This window comes from Bombyx mori, chromosome 8, assembly GCF_030269925.1.
Source record: "Bombyx mori chromosome 8, ASM3026992v2".
Classification (NCBI taxonomy): domain Eukaryota; kingdom Metazoa; phylum Arthropoda; class Insecta; order Lepidoptera; family Bombycidae; genus Bombyx; species Bombyx mori.
In genome coordinates this window covers 1729383-1746402 of record NC_085114.1, presented here as the reverse complement: position 1 = coordinate 1746402, position 17020 = coordinate 1729383, and the positions used below count along the sequence as shown (strand labels likewise).

Genomic DNA, 17020 nt, shown 5'->3' with positions numbered 1-17020 from the left:
AGGACTGCAGCGATCTTTGCTGAGCTTTTTTCTCGTATTGCTTTTGTTTCTTTGGATACAGCCTCAGTAGACCGTCCTGTTGGCTCGTCAATATACCTATATCAATTCATCTACACAAGCCACGTCTTAACTAATAATTAGCTTATAGCTGATCGAGTTAGTTAAGGCAATGGCTTTCCCGAAACGGGCGATGAAGTTAAATTTATTGCAATTGTAATTAGAAGTACAGTTTGTGACGAACGATGTTGGTAGTTGGAACTCTGTATGTTGACCTTGGTTGCTATTGGGCCCAGGTTTACACATGTTTATACATGTGTTTACTAAGATGTCATCCTAACGGTGTTAGGGAATCTTGTGAATGCGCACGGGCGGGTTATCTTTTGTTAATTTTGGCCACGAAGCAGTAATGCTTTCCGGTTTGAAGGGTGAGCATGAAGCAGTGATGGATTTACGCCTTAGGCCTGGGCCTCAAATGAATTTGAGGGGCGGCAAATTTTTGGAATGCATAAACTTCAAAGGCAAAAAAAGGAAAGGGTGTCCTTTTTAAGTGAGTTCAGACTAAAAAAAATTATAAAGTTATTTTAAAATAAAAATTTAAACATCTGATTTAATAAAATTTATTCCGTTCTTAATGTTAGGGCGGCGCGATAAACATGGCATGGAGGCATCAAGCCTAATAGTCCGTCAGAGTGTGAGATATCCTTTAAATAATAAATTGGATACTTCGATGTATTAATGTCCATAGCGGCAGTGTTTATAACTTTAATCACTTTATTTATTTGGTAACGCTTGTTATCTCCTGGTAATACTGATCAGAATATTATTTTAAACTCATTAAATTATTGTATTTTTAATACGCTTTTATTAGCTTCAGACGTATGTATGTTTGTAACGGAATCTTTGAACATGATTTTGATTCCCTTCAAAACATCGGTTTAACTCGAAATTTGGTATACTTATTAAGGACCGATGACAATTACAAATTTAAAAAAAATGAAGAAAAAATAATTGAAATAATTTAAATTCAACTAAAAAATGAAAAATAAATAATTGCTTAACAAAAAAAACTAACAAAATACGCTTTTATAGAAAATCCAACTAATAATAAAAAATAAATTTTAATAATTTTGAATTAAAAATAGTGTAAGAAAAAATTATTTTATTGTAAAAAAAAAGCGTGGGGCGCATTTCAGAATATTTTCAAAATAACCCTTCTACTCATAACTGTTAATATTATAAAATATTGATACTATGCTCCCATTTATTTTCAATTTTTTAGTTGGATTTTCTTTATAAGCGAATTTTGATAGTTTTTTTGAACTATTATTTTATATGTACTGATGCAGTAGTTGCGGCGGTGCAGTAGTTGGGTTCGAGTGACCGTGCATGATTTGTTCCCAGTTATTGGAACGAAGTTCCTTACGGCAGGCTTGGAGGAGATAGGGATTTTGCTGCGCGACCGAACTGAAAAAAATGTGATAGTAAAAACCGTAAGAAAAAGTCCGTGGAATAAGGCCTTGTTTTCCAGACAGCGATATTTGACCGCGCGATTTTTTTCTCGTAATTCTTTTTTTTTTATATGGAACTTTGTTTCTATCCGGTGTCCCACGACACCACACATCTTTTTATTTATTTTACTACTATTCTAAGTACGATTTTTATTGGTCTGGCAACGTGCGCGATAGGTACTTTAACGATCTGCATAATCGATCACTAGTATGACGACCGAAATAATTTATCTTATCGAGTTTATAATAAAAACGTAATTAATTTACAGTTTATTGTTGAATAATAAAACAAATGAAATCGGATAGAGCTAACGAATGATGATAAATTTAGGGTCACACCTTCATGAGATGACAACGAGAAATATTTGAGGTAATCTGGTGCATGTCTGACGGAGCTTAATGTTAAATCGAGACTCTCCACTATATGCATTCGTAGAGTATTGGAGTTTTTTGGACACGTTGCTCGAAAGGTCACGACCTTGAGCAGCTGATGGTGACGGGCAAGATACAGGGCAAACGTTCCAGAGGACGCAGTCCCACGAGATGGTCGAACCAAATTCGGTCTTGTCTGGATATCAAGCTCGACGATGCCCTCCACGAGGCCAGGGATCGCAGCAGATGGAGGACGATCGTACAAGAGAGGTTGATGCAGCGGGGGAGTCACGACCCTAAGTATTGAGGAGAAAGACGCAAGGAGGAGGTGCATGTGTAAAGGATATTGGCAAGAGTACTAAGCGGTAGACAGAGGCTCAGGCCGCACACCAGGTTTTGCTGATGTCCTTGAGCGACCGTTACCTACGAGCAAATTCAATTCATTTCTTTGATGCATTCGACGTCAAGGATGTGGCTTTAATGTCTTGACCGCCACTCACGTAATTACTTGCAAATCTATAAAAGGATTATGCGCCTGAGCGTCCTTAGAAGACAACTTTCTATCAATAACTTTGTTTGGCAGCCGAAAAACTTTTTTTTACCTGACTACTGAAGATGTTAATGTTTTTCAAACGTATGTCTATTTCTTTGGAAAGTTCTACAGAGCCTTTGCTTTTAAAAATACGAGTTGTCATTACATTGGTCCTTGGGGTTCATACCGTGTCCCCAGACGTCCTTACGGATCCATTAGATCCAATAACCCTAGCATTAGACACTTTTAGCTCTAATACTAGGACTAGGGACCTCGGTAACCGTACTCGTCGAACTCGACAAAAAGTTCGACTTGCAACCTAACCTAAGCCTCAACCCGCTGAGTTTCTCGCCGGGTCTTCTCAGCGGGTCGCGATTCCGATCTGGTAGTAGATTCACTCGCGAAGCAACTACTCTTGAGTTGTTAGGTCTCCTTTGGAGGCGCTCGGGTAGTTGTTAGCAAATCCCATTAATAACATTTACTGAGATTGCGTCATGCATATATAAACAATACACATTCAGGCAAAGAGCAAGCAAACTTGTTCAACACAAATGTATGTCCGATCTGGGAATCTGAGAATCAAATCCACGACCCTCGGTCCGGCAGTCAACGGCGCTAACTATTGCACCATCAAGTAAGTCAATAAAACAGAGAAATTACTTGGGCTAACTCATTAAAAAATTGTTCCTTCGCCACGCGTTAAATACCGAAATGCTAAAAACATTTTGTAACAGCGAACAAAATAGCTATATCGCAAAAATATTTTTGTTACACGTTGCTTAATTAAATAAAACGTAATCTGATAATTAAAACGTGACAGCCCTAACACAATCGAACTGTACACGTGTTGAACCAAAGATTTTAATTGGCGTAATCGGAACATAAGCGCTACCGCGCGATACTAGAGAAAAAAGTAAAATATTCATTCAGTATTCAGTTCATAGCTGTTGCCAAAATCAAAACCAAATGATTGTTTTTATTTCTTGCTTAGGTTTATGGACGTGGATCACGGCTTTAGTGCTAAGTGGTTACCGGGAGCTCATAGATGTCTACAACGTAAACGCCGCCACACATCTTGAGGTATTTTTTTACTGGTAAGACCTCTTGTGAGTCCGCACGGGTAGGTACCACCACCCCGCCGATTTCTGCCGTGAAGCAGTAATGCGTTTCGGTTTGAAGGGTGGGGCAGCCGTTGTAACTATACTGAGACCTTAGAACTTATATCTCAAGGTGGGTGGCGCATTTATGTTGTCCATGGGCTCCAGTAACCACTTAACACCAGGTGGGCTGTGAGCTCGTCCAGACATCGAAGCAATAAAAAAAAGGTATGCTTGGGAGTAAACAACAAAGGGAAAATCTTCCTTCAAGCAGGTGTAATCGCCCAGTAGATTGACGGTACACATGTATCGAGATTCAGGCATCTGTCAATTATCTTTGCGTTGTCATAGCGACTTTTTTCCTACCTATTTCCGCTGGTAACCTAAGAGGCTATTCCAGCTATGCACGGACGGATGGGTGAGCTCACGAGACTCAACCTGAGAGAATTTGCTAACACTAGCCCTAGCAAGAGCCGTGCTTCGCAGAATGTACCACCGCATCGAAAAAACGACCCACTGAGAAGATCCGGCGAGAAACTCAGTGGGCTGTATCTATGGTTTAGTTCGACGAGGAACATGACGAAAGCCCCATATGATTTCTAAGTCTCACTTTTATAGGAGAATTTAGTATGTAATATAAAACTGAGAAGTAGAACTCATATATTCAATTAAAATCCTTTAACGAACCTTTAAATAAGTATGATATTAAAATACAAAAGAAAAAACTTTGACTCGGGCATTTTCAATAAGCGAAGTGAAGCAATAATGTGTTTCAGTTTGAAGGGCGGGACAGTCGTCGTACTGTAAAAGTGAGACCTTACAAATTATGTCTTGAGGTAGGTGGCGGCATTTACGTCGCAGGTGTCTGGGCTCCGGTAACCACTTAACATCAGGTGGGCCGTGAGCTCCTCCACCGATATAAGCAATAACAACAAAAACAGACAATGTTTTCTGGTGTACGTGAATCTTGTTAGATTATAAAAGTAAGTAATATAAGTAAATTCGATTAACAATTTTTTATATTAGTATTTGTGATGCATTTCGGTATCAATATATGTACCTATACCGATAAAATATACCCAAGAATCATGAAGCTCGGTTAATAATAATATATTACGCACACATAACCAGGCAGCCAGAATCCTCCACCAAGAGCTCGCCCTTAAGTATGGCCTCATCGAACAGAGGCTACCGTATTATAAGTACCAGCCGGACGCCGTACTCGAAAACGACCGCGCCAAGCTCTACTGCGACCGGCCCATCATCACGGACAGGACTATTCTTGCGAATAAGCCTGATATCGTGCTGATGGACCGGACGGAGTCTCGGGTATTTCTGGTGGATATCACCATTTCCTACAACGAGAACCTTGTGCACGCCGAGGCAGATAAAAAGACCAAGACCTGGCGCACGAGGTGACCAACATATGGAGGGCGGTATCCGCAGAAATAATCCCGGTAGTTGTATCGGTGAATGGTTTGGTCCCTAAAAGCCTCTCAAAACATCTCGAGAGGCTTGGTCTCAACAAAAAGTCGGTGGTGGCCCAAATGCAAAAAGCAGTCTTGCTGGACAGTGCCTGTATAGTTCGCCGGTTTCTCTCCCAATAGTAACGCTCCGGCTGATTGTTGCCCACCTCGCGGAAGCGTGTCCTGCCGTCTTCTCAGGCGAGGCAGTTTTTAATACAAAACAATAATAATAATGGTTGGTTCGAAGTAAGTATCAGTTGAATGGAAATATTTTAAATGTATAAAACTGATAATTATTTTTAATAAATTTATCTTTTTTGTTTGATTGGTTTTGGTAATTTTAACTTTGTTTCAATGATACTATGTACACATATGAACTTCTTATTGTTGTCTGAAATAAAATAAATAATTCATTCATTCATAGTACGAATGTGTGATTCGTCTTTATTTAGGTCATTCCAAATATGTCACATCTCTATCCGACGAACATGCGTGTAAGTTATTCCGAAATAGTATTATCTTTCAGTGTTATTCTAGATTTTATTTTATCACAAAGGTCAAACACGCAGAACTTAACAACAACTCAAAATACGTATTGAGAATCCTAAGGTCAAATGTTAACGATTGTTTGCTGTGAAAATAGGTTTTATTACTTAGGCCGAAAGATTGTTTTCTTTAAACATAATATGACAAGACTAAAGTCGACTTCACCACGTGCCGTCGTTCACGTTTAGAAGTCCTAAGAAATGTATCAGAAAAACAGCTGTTCTTAAAAAAAACATGTGTGCAGTTCCCACGCGCTAGAAGTAAAAATAAAGTATTCTATCTTAGTCTCTCGCATGCTTTCATCTCTTTTTGGTGTTGCTTTTTCGTTTCATCGATTTCAATATAAGAATTTTGATAACAGCGAATAGGTAGAAAAAAAAAGTTACCAGAAGACTTGAGAAGATAGTCCGGTTTTAAATTAATTGGTGAGCGATCTTATGGGGGCTGGACCTCAGAGAACTTACTAACAGTGCCTACAACGGTTGTAGTACAACCGTAGTAACCTTCAAACCGTAACGCATTACTGCTTCACGTCAGAAATACGCAGGGTAGTGTTACCTAACCGTCCGGACTCACAAGACGTCCTAGGTACCACCAGTGAATTATATTTTCAGCGGGTCGCGTTTCCGATTCGGTGGTAGATTCTGCGAAGCACTGCTCTTGCTAGGGTTAGTGTTAGCAACGTAGTCAGGTTAGAGCCCCGTGAGCTCACCTACAAATTCTGGGAATCTAATATAACCCCTCGAAGTTACTAGAATATGGAGGAAGCAAAACTAAAGTTTTCATTTAAATATTATCTGTTCAGCCTTCTGTAGAATATTCGTTCATAATCTATACATTAATACGTGAAGGAAAAACTTTGTACCCCTTTTTACGAAAATTGCGCGGACGGAGGAGTATGAAATTTTCCACACTTATAGAGAATATAGAGAAGAAGTGTACAATGCTAATATTTTTTTTAAATAATGCATAAAAGATACATTAAATCAATAAAGAAAACATTACACACACTACATACCATGTATTTGACACACACACGCATGCATACTGTTCATTGTCAAACTTTTGTTCTTGACGTCTGTTGTCAAATTGAGAATAGATTAAGTAAATATTGTTTGTCTTTGTTAATATTTTTTATAGTGTAGTCTTGGCGAAATTTGTGACTATAGAAGTATAAAACACAATCATAACAGTGTACAAACTTACAATTCCAATTAATTATAGTCGAATTTCGACTACTGCGGGACCTCTAGTTAGTTCTATTTAATTGTTGTAAGTTAGTTTGATGTATCAAAGAGTTCACGACCGCGGAAAACACATACGAAATATCTATTACAAATGGACACATATCTGTTCCCCGGGTAAGTAAAATCAATGTAGCCACCGCTGGCCAGGGAGAGACGAACGAGACGGAAAAAATTATGTGCGCGTTAGAACGAGACAGATATACTGAACAACTCAAAATCTACTGCATTCGAGACTATATTAATTACTGTTGAATATAAGTTTTTTATGTTTATTTTATTTGATACACAATACAAATAGTAATTTTAAGTTCAAATACCATTTCCATTGCACGATTTACGTTTAAAAAAACCTCATCTCGGTGTGATTGAGGCATTGATTTAAATATTGAGGCTCAGGTTTGGAAACATTATGAAACTGTAGTCCAACATTTTTTGGACTAGAGTTTCATTGGTAATCTTTTGAATAATTTTCCTAACCATATTATCTTCATAGTATTTATTTTCTTCGGTTTTCGCCAGACGTAGACATAATTATAACAACTCTTACTGCTTGTATATAATAAGCTTGCGTTTTATATTTTCATCGTATTATTTATGATTTTTGGAAAACTTTACAGTTTGCGTTGACAGTTGCGTCGTCCGTGACAATTATCTATGGTCCGTGACCATGAAAACTGTTTTCGAAAAGACGGAAATAATGTTAGTGATTATGAAAAAAAAATAAAAATAAAAAAACAAAACGCGTGATTGAACTTTAAAAGTACTTTTAATCTATATCTATACTAATATTATAAAGGGGAAATATTTGTTTGTTTGTTTGTATCGAATAGGCTCCGAAACTACTGGAGCGATTAGAAAAAAATTTTCACTGTTTGGAATCTACACTATTTCCGAGTGATATAGACTAAAAAATGAAAATTTTGAAAAAATTATGGATCCTTACTAAAACTCCAATAATGTAACCCAAGCTGTAAAAAAAATACCTTAAATATTCTTTACATCGCGTGCCCTGCGAAAACTATTGATGATAGAATAAAATAATGTACTACGACTTTGTAGAACACATTATTATTTACAAAAAGTGTCGCGACAGCATATGTCTCACTATTATAGTTATGCCGCAATAAGTCTTATTTTATTTAAAAAAATAAAGCAACGTCAAAAATCGTTGAAATTTTTCTTAAAGACCCGAGCGAAGCCGGAGCGGGCCGCTAGTTCAATAAAAAACTTCTTTTCAAAAGAAAAAAACGACAACACGATCTTTAGATTGCTGGCTCGTTTCAAAAACTTTAATGTTATGTTAGTTTTTGTAACTTTTTTTTTATTTGGAAGGAGTACCGGTGGCCCGAAGGCCTTTCCTGTTTCGCCAGGACTGGTGGGCGAGCAAAGGCTCAGCCAGGAGGGGTGGGATTTGCTAGCAGCTGCCCGAGCGCCTCCACAGGAAACCTAACTCAAGAGCAACAGCTTCGCGAATGAATCTGCGTTACCAGTGTTTCTTCAATTGTCATTTCCTTTGCGTGAGGTAATCGTTTGTCTGCCGTGTAGGTCACCGGTGCCCTACGCGGCGCACTGAAGTCATTATGTCGACTTCTATTACTAAAACACCTGGATTGCCTAGGAAAAAAGTTTCCTTTCGAATCTTCTCAGTTTGTCGCGAGTCCAATGCGACGGTGGATTCTGCGGAACACTGCTCTTGCTATGGTCAGTGTTAGCGAACTCTCTCAAGTTGAGCCCCGTGAGCTCATCTACGAGTCGGTGAGTAGCTGGAACATCGCCTTAGGATACCAGCGATGACGCACGGAAAAAAATACAACTGTAAACTCTTTTTCGCTTACCAATGAAATATAAATATTTCAAGCAAATAATACGTTTTCTACTAAGCCACTGCAATGACTTCCTCCGTTCCCAATCAGGCGACAGATTAAACGGATATCGACCAATGACGTTCAGCCGTTATTGCGGCGTCCAATCAGATCAGATTAGTCGGTGACGTCAGCGAGTGTTGTTGTGAACGAAAAAGATTTACCCAAGAAGAAAAATCCAAAAAGATTTTTATTTTAGTACTAGCTGACCCGGCGGACTTCGTAGTGCCTCAATCGATAATTAAAAGACACATCAAGGGGCCACATCAAAGGAAAAACAAAATTTGTTTTTATATAATTCCGAGCTTTTTTTATATTTTCTCACCTTTTAACCTTCCCTGGACTTCCACGAATAATTCAAGACCAAAATTAGCCAAATTGGTCCAGCCGTTCTCGAGTTTTAGCGAGACTAACGAACAGCAATTCATTTTTATATATAGAGATTAATTTTGTAAGCAGCGGCTTGGCTTTGCCCCTGGCATTACTGAAGTCCATGGGCGACGGTAACCACTTACCATCATGTGGGCCGTACGCTCGTCTGCCTACAAGGGCAATAAAACAATTGTGCATCCGTATAGTCAAGGTAACAATTTCGATCCACAATTGTGCCAAAATCCATTCCCACAGATCTTGGCAGTGATTGAATGACTGTTTTAATCAAATTAAGATAATTTAAATAACTTTTTTATACATGTCGTGTTATTGTTACTATACATTGAAATATTATTCCGTTTTTTTTAACATTAGCGTATAAATATATTATATATTCATTATCTTCACGAATAATCACTGAATCACTAATTATCGCGCAGATTTTTTAAATTAAATTAATTACATGAACATAGAAATAATTTTACGATTAAATCTTCTATTTTACTTAGATCTATATTTTTTTATGGCTCAGATGGATGAACGAGCTTACAGCCCACCTGGTGTTAAGTGGTTACTGGAGCCCATAGACATCTACAACGTAAATGCGCCATCCACCTTGAGATATAAGTTCTAAAATCTCAGTATAGTTACAACGGCTGCCCTACCCTTCAGACCGAAACGCATTACTGTTTCACGGCAGAAATAGGCAGGGCGGTGGTACCTACCCGCGCGGACTCACAAGAGGTCCTACCGTCAGTAAATAATAAAAATCTAACGTTTGGATCGACTACGTACGAACCGAAGCAAGTATATGTATCTGTCATGTGTGTTTTTATAAATAGACACGATGCCTGAAAACCTTAAAGAATATTGTTTAATACAGTGATTTATAGACCAAACTTCCTAGACAAAATTAATACTATAGAAGCTAGAAGATTGCACAAAGTGGGAATGAGTTGCTCGCTCCGGGCATTTCAGTATTGTAGTAATTGTTATGTTATAATACTCATTGTAAAAATTTCATATTAAAAAAAAATATAATATTAAAAAAATTAAAATAAATCATATTTAAAAAAAAAGACATGCCCGCTGAGTGTCTTGCCAATTCTTCTCAGGACGGAGGCTAGTTCTTGTGAATTGGCGGTAGTTCTTTTGACGTTCAACAAGTATGTACTATCATTTATGTTGAATAAATTTTTTTTTTATTTGATTTGTTTTGATTTGAATAAACTAAAATGTCTCTCACGTATTTCTGTTTCATAAGTCCAACGCCACATTCGGCAGTGCCATCGCAGAAATAGATCTGACAGCTGTCAACTGTCAGGAGTGAATAATACGGTGTCTATTTCTGACGCGTCGCGTCGCTATCCTTAGATTATGCTGAATCATAGAGAGCTATAAATAAGTGACGACTGTTTGTTTGTTACGAAAACTTTGGGAGTAGATTTTATTGAATAGTTGGGCTGGTAGGACCAATTAAGACGAAATGTGGCCAAGGATAATCGTCTTGCCTAACGAAGTCGTTATACTATTTATGTTATAGTACTTAACGGTAGGCAGCGTTTTTGCCGAAGTCCATGGGCGACAGTAACCATTCACCATCAGGTGGCCGTACGCTCGTCTGCCTACTAGGGTAATAAATAAATAAAATAGTGGTGTTGTGGGACACCGGATAGGAACGAAGTTCCTTTTTATAAAAATATTAATTTTGAGTTCTATTCGAGGTATAAGGAAATTAAACTGGAGGTTTCGCAACAACCCACGGTCAGGCTGAGCCTTTGCTCGCCCACCTGTCCTGGTGAAACTGGAAAGGCCTTCGGGCCACCAGTAAACTTTCAATCATAAAAAAAAAAAAACCCACGGTCATTCGGTAACGTGCGAACTTATTGTGGTACACTTCATTCATGGTTGTTTGCATAAGAGTTAGTGTATTGCGCAAACGAACGCTCTGAGATCGTGGTTAATGAATAATAAAAAAAATATGTTATTTTTTGTACGTTATTACAAAGTGAAGTCGTAGACTGTGTGCATTACTAAGAAAAAACTTACGTTACGGACGTTTCTTCCCGGTTAGGGTACCCCACCGCATCGTCCCATAAGGAGCTTCGTTCCGAAAACTTCCCAGCTTTAAGTTTCCGAGGTTCCGTTACAAAACACAATTAGGAAATCGGAAGCTACCCGTGCGATGTGCACAATACCAGGCCAGCCAGCCAAATGTAATTAATTAACCAATTTAATAAATACATTTTACATTTATAGATTAAATACTAGCTGACCCGGCAAACGTTGTTTTGCCATATATAAGATTTCCAGGGTATTTCTAGTGTAGAAAAAAAACCTAACTTATTGTAAGTGTGTAAGGATGTGGTAAATGAGTGAAAGAGGCATGTAGCGCTTTGAACGATGAGGGAATATAAAAGTAACAAAACCTCATTCAAACACATAATTCATTATAACAAAAAAAAAATGTCGAGAAAAAAAAAAATTAATGTTAGGGGTGGACAACCCTTATCACTTAGGGGTATGAAAAATATATAATAGCCGATTCTCAGACCTACTTACTGAACATGCATATATATATAAAATTTCATAAAAATCGGTCAAACCGTTTCAGAGGAGTATGGTAACTAACATTGTGACACGAGAATTTTATAGATTAAATATAAAACTCAGAAACGATAAGCTCGTCTGGCAACATTCAGAACCAGTTAATGTACTAAGTAATAACACTAAGTACAGTCTGTTGTTTTGACCTCATTTCGTCCTAGACACAAAACCGGCATAGTTTAACTCGAATCAGAGGTAGCATGGGAAAATGTTTATGAATTACGTATACAGACTTGTGCCTTAAATGGAGCTGTGGATGTTTTTATTTATTGCTTAAATAGGTAGACGAGCTCACGGCCCGCCTAGCGTTAAGTAATTACCACTGGTCTTACTGCCGTCTGGTGTAGTGGTAAGTGACATGGTCACTACACAAGGGGATCGCGGTTCGAATCCCGCCAAGGGAAGATATTTGTATGATAAATATAAATTTCTTTTCCAGGGTTATGGATGTATATTAAATATATGTATGTGTATAATAAAAATCTTACATTTATTTCCGTTATCTGGTACCTGTAACACAAGTTCTTTACGAACTTATCACGGGATCAGTTAACGTGGCGTGATTGTTAGTAAATATTTATTTATTATTTACTATTATTATTATTATTATATAAATGCTGGCACCCACCTTATGAGTTCTAAGTTACAATTCTAGAGTACAACAGCTGCCCCATCCTTCAAACCGAAAGACTGCTTCACGACAGAAATAGGCAGGGTGGTGGTATTTACCCATGCATACCAAAACTATCTCCTTTTTTTAAGTTGATTAAAAAAATAGTAGCACATAAGCTGGCATGTTGTTCGGTTGGAAATCGCATCGTGAATGCCCCTGCACAGCCTCAAACCAGTCGAACTTTGAACTAAGGTTCTGCTGGTCTACCGACAGTACATTCAGTATACCGACACGAATCAGTCGCCTTTCTATTATCACAAACAAATAGCAAACTAATGAAATAAGTCAGGAAAGCAATGGAACGGAGAATGTGTTCGTAGAATGATGACCAGTAGCCTCATTCATTAAGTCATGATGTACGCGATTAAGAAGAAGAACACTGAACGTATCGTTTTATATAAACTTTGTTATTATTTTATTGAATGTAACCACTGGTTTCAGTACACTGTGTATTACATAATGTACCTATCCATCGTAAAATGACGGCAAGCAACATAGAACGCATTTATTATTCGTGAATAAAACTTTAAGTACCGTATGTCAAAAGGTTTTTTTTAACTTTCGAGGTAGAAGAGCGTTTTTTTTTTATGATTGAAGCATTACTGGTGGCCCGGAGGCCTTTCCAGTTTCACCAGGGCAGGTGGGCGAGCAAGGCTCAGCCAGGAGGGGTGGGATTTGCGAACAGCTACCCGAGCGCCTCCGAAGAAGACATAGCATCTCAAGAGCAGCTGTTTCGCGAATGAATCTACTACCGGATCGGAATCGCGACCCGCTGAGAAGACCCGGCGAGAAACTCAGCGGGCTGATGCATGGGTTAGGTAGCACGTCGAACTCTTTGCAGAGTTCGACAAGTACGTTTACCGGGATACCTAAGTCTGCTCCTAGTGTTAGAGCTGAAGGTGTCAACAGCTGACGGTGTCAGGGTAGAAGAGCGTACGGGCCATGTGATCGTGAACGGTTACCGTTGCTGATGGCGATCAGTAATGTCAAATCGCTGCCGTAGAGGAAGCCAGAAGATTTAGTGCGGGTGGTACGTGGCAAAAGTGAACTTTGGAAAGCTACTGTTGGTGAACTCAGCGATTCCAGATGTACTCTGCTCCGGTGGCAAGAGGCAGCGGCTTGGCTCTGCCCCTGACATTGCTGAAGTCCATGGGCGACGGTAACCACTCACCATCAGGTGGACTATATGCTAGTCTTCCTACAAAGGCAATAAAAAAGGTGCCATGGTTGGTACAAAGGAGAAGGACGGATCATCTTGAACAATTCATTAGAGCTCTCCTCGCGGTATATGCGGTGTAAAGCACAGATGGAACCAAAACCTTTCCCTAGACAATCTGCCTTATACCAATTTTCAATTGTTTTAAATCTGCCAGTTTGCTTAAAAGTTAGAGCACGATGTTTTTGCGCAACAGGGCGAAGAAATTCCTAAAAAACTACCCAGGTTGATGTTTACCCGTGCCGATACAGCTAATAATACGTTTTATCATAGGGAAATTGCGGGCTACTAACATTTCATGCATAGTGATTTTCCTTTAGGTCAGTAAGCGATGTAAACAGATCACTAGACGCATTTGGACATCGATTTTCCGTGATACATTTATTATTTTAGTGCGACCGACCCGACAATATGTCGGTTCCCACGCTAGGTGGTTTCTGATTTAATTTTAGATCTACATAGGGCATATCGATTGACTACAATAATGTTTGTTCAGTTACGTAAAATATGGAGCAGTTGAATGGTAATAAAGTTTTTTGTTATGTATTAACATAGTCCAGTCACACTTTTTGCTAATTATGAAAACTGTACGTATTATTGTGTTTCTTGACTCGCGCGTCATACATCGTTCCCTGATGGTACTACGTCAGAAACTTACCTGGTGTGCCAATAATACTGGTTTGTATAAATCGCACATACGGTGCGATAACGTCACTTATGCAAATTATGTAATTTTTCATGAGGAATGTTAGAAAATTCAACATATAATTACATAGTTCTGGTAGACTATAGAAATAAAATAATATTTAAACTACAACTTTAAACTTCATCAGTAAAAGCGAACATCTCTCTTCTCCGTTTTTTTTTCCTACCTAAGCTGATAGCCTTGATAGGCTATATCAGCGTCGCCTTAACTAGTAGGTGAGCTCACGGGGCTCAAATCTGATGACGTTGCTAACACGAACCCTAGCAAGAGCCGTGCTTCGCAGAATCTACCACCGGATTGGAAACGCGACCCACTGAGAAGATCCGGCGAGGAACTCAGTGGGCTGTGAGGGTTAAATTACTCGTCGAGCCCTTCGTCGCAAGCGACGGGTTCGACGAGAACGATGACCGGTGCTTGAGGTACCTAGAAACACCGTTAGTGGATCGGGAGGATCCGAAATGACGTGTTTGGGTCGACTGTTTTCCATTCTGTCCGCAGGATCGGGAATGTAGTTACCGGCGGCCACGATGAGAGGGTTCTCGTGTCGTGCCGCTTTATCGAAGTGCTGTGTCACTAATAACTATTAAAAAATGTATTTTCTCATACTCAGTTCAGTGTTAACAAAAATTGCATAAGTGACTTCTTTATAGCACCATATGTGCGATATGTATATTATAGTTAAATTTACGTGTTGGCACGTGGCTGCGTTATGAGACGATTAACTTATTCAAAAGTTCCATATTAATAGACCCAAATACGAGGGTTTTTACGAGACGAGAGCACTCAGGCTATATATTGTCAGTCAGTCAGAATGTAATCTGTCAGTTGTCTAGGTGACAAACGAAGCAGTCAAATTGTTGAGGCTACAGACATCACGTAAGTGAATACCTAAATCAATCTTGGGATCTGAGATCTAGGAAGATGTCTTGAAAATAACCAAATTTTATTTTTTCAGTTGACACGAGAATTCCTTATCAAGAATTATCCGCAAAATATATTTATTTCAAATTTGAATTAATTAAGAATGTGTGTAATTCAATGGTTTCGTATAAAACTATTTCTGCCCCATGACTTTGGTTTTAGGTCTACACGTATTTCATTGTGGTTCTTATATGGTTGTTCTTGTTTGATAAAAAACAACGACTCAGTCAATCCAATAAATACTTATGAAGCGTGTTTCCCAATATAAGTTCATGTACATTTATTTTTGCGATAGTTTCACTTTAATTTTGTTACTTCATTTGCAGAACTGTTTGGGCCAAAATATTGTTGTCGGTATTCGAGCTATCGGAACGCGGATGCGTTCTTATATCGTGAAGCAATGATAGTAATTTGTGTGGAGGCGTTTTTAACAAAAATATAATTAATATTTTAGTACAATCAATTTTTATAAGAGACGGCAAGTTGACATTCACGTTCGAACTGCGTAGAGCCTCGAATAGAAACACCATTGACTGTCGAATATAGTCAATTTGCGATTGACCGGAGAAAGCCGACGTTCTCTCGATATTTATAGCCGATTAATGCGACAACCCTCAATTACTGGTGGGGTAAGCTCGCCCGGGTAGGTCCACCGGTCATCGTTCTCGTCGAACCCGTCGCTTGCGACGAAGGGCTCGACGAGTAAATTAACCCACAGACACAGCCCACTGAGTCTCTCGCCGGATCATCTCAGTGGGTCGCGTGGTAGATTCTGCGAAACACGGCTCTTGCTAGGGTTCGTGTTAGCAACGTCGTCAGTTTTGAGCCCCGTGACCTCACCTACTAGTTAAGGCGACGCTGATATAGCCTCTCAAGGCTATCAGCTTAGGTGGGAAAAACAAAAAATAAAGGTAGGTATAAACAACCTGCCTATTTCTCATGAGAAGCAATATGCGTGCCTGTTTTAAAGATGGATGCGATACAGTTGAATATTTCGACAGTATTCATATAGTTCTGTCTATATACCCCGGTTTTCAGATGGACTGTGTGTGGACAGTGCCTTTGCCCACCTAGAGCAATAAACAAACGTAGTACGTATTTATTGATTCTTGATTGATTCAACTTAAGCGGATCACATCACTAAGATACGTATTAAATCTTCTAGTTCTAAATTAGTGGAACATGCGTATATATTTAAAGAGATATGTGACTCTTCTAATCACAAATTATATCATAACAAAACAAAAACAAAGGACAATTTAACAGAAATAAGGCCTTCGTATTTTCAATATTACTGTCCATGACAAATTATACAATAATTAAAATACAGATAAATTTTTATTTCATCCATTTATTCGTTATATTCACGAAAAGGAATCTGGTATTATAATGAATGTCTAATTTGAACTGACAACAAACATTATACTGATTTATAATTAGTGATGTTTTCCACGGAGCCAAATGTGAAAATATGTTAACGCTGTCCAAGAGTCATACGATGGATTTAAATGAACTAGTGGTCCCGCAGTAGTCGAAATTCGACTATAATTAATTGGAATTGTAAGTTTGTACACTATTATGATTGTATTTTATACTGCTATAATCACTAATTTCGCCAAGACTACACTGTAAAAAATATTAACAAAGACAAACAATATTTAATCTCAATTTGACAACAGACGTCAAGAACAAAAGTTTGACAATAAATAGTATGCATGCGTGTGTGCGTCAAATACATGGTATGTAGTGTGTGTAATGTTTTCGTTAATTGATTTAATGTATCTTTTATGCAGTATTTAAAAAAATATTAACATTGTGCACTTCTTCTCTATATTCTCTATAAGTGTGGAAAATTTCATACTCCTCCGTCCGCGCAATTTTCGTAAAAAGGGATA

The 17020-nt window shown here is 38.4% G+C and overlaps 1 protein-coding gene and 1 long non-coding RNA gene across 2 annotated transcripts in view; both read right to left on the bottom strand.

Annotated features, from left to right (window-relative positions):
• Positions 1-17020, bottom strand: part of LOC105841518 (uncharacterized) — a 97264-nt gene that overhangs the window by 72796 nt on the left and 7448 nt on the right. The window lies entirely within an intron of this gene.
• On the bottom strand, positions 602-7921 carry LOC101736925 (uncharacterized). Its single transcript, XR_209725.4, has 2 exons — positions 7246-7921; positions 602-1464 (listed from the first exon to the last, which is right to left on the bottom strand). It is a non-coding gene; the product is annotated as an uncharacterized LOC101736925 (long non-coding RNA).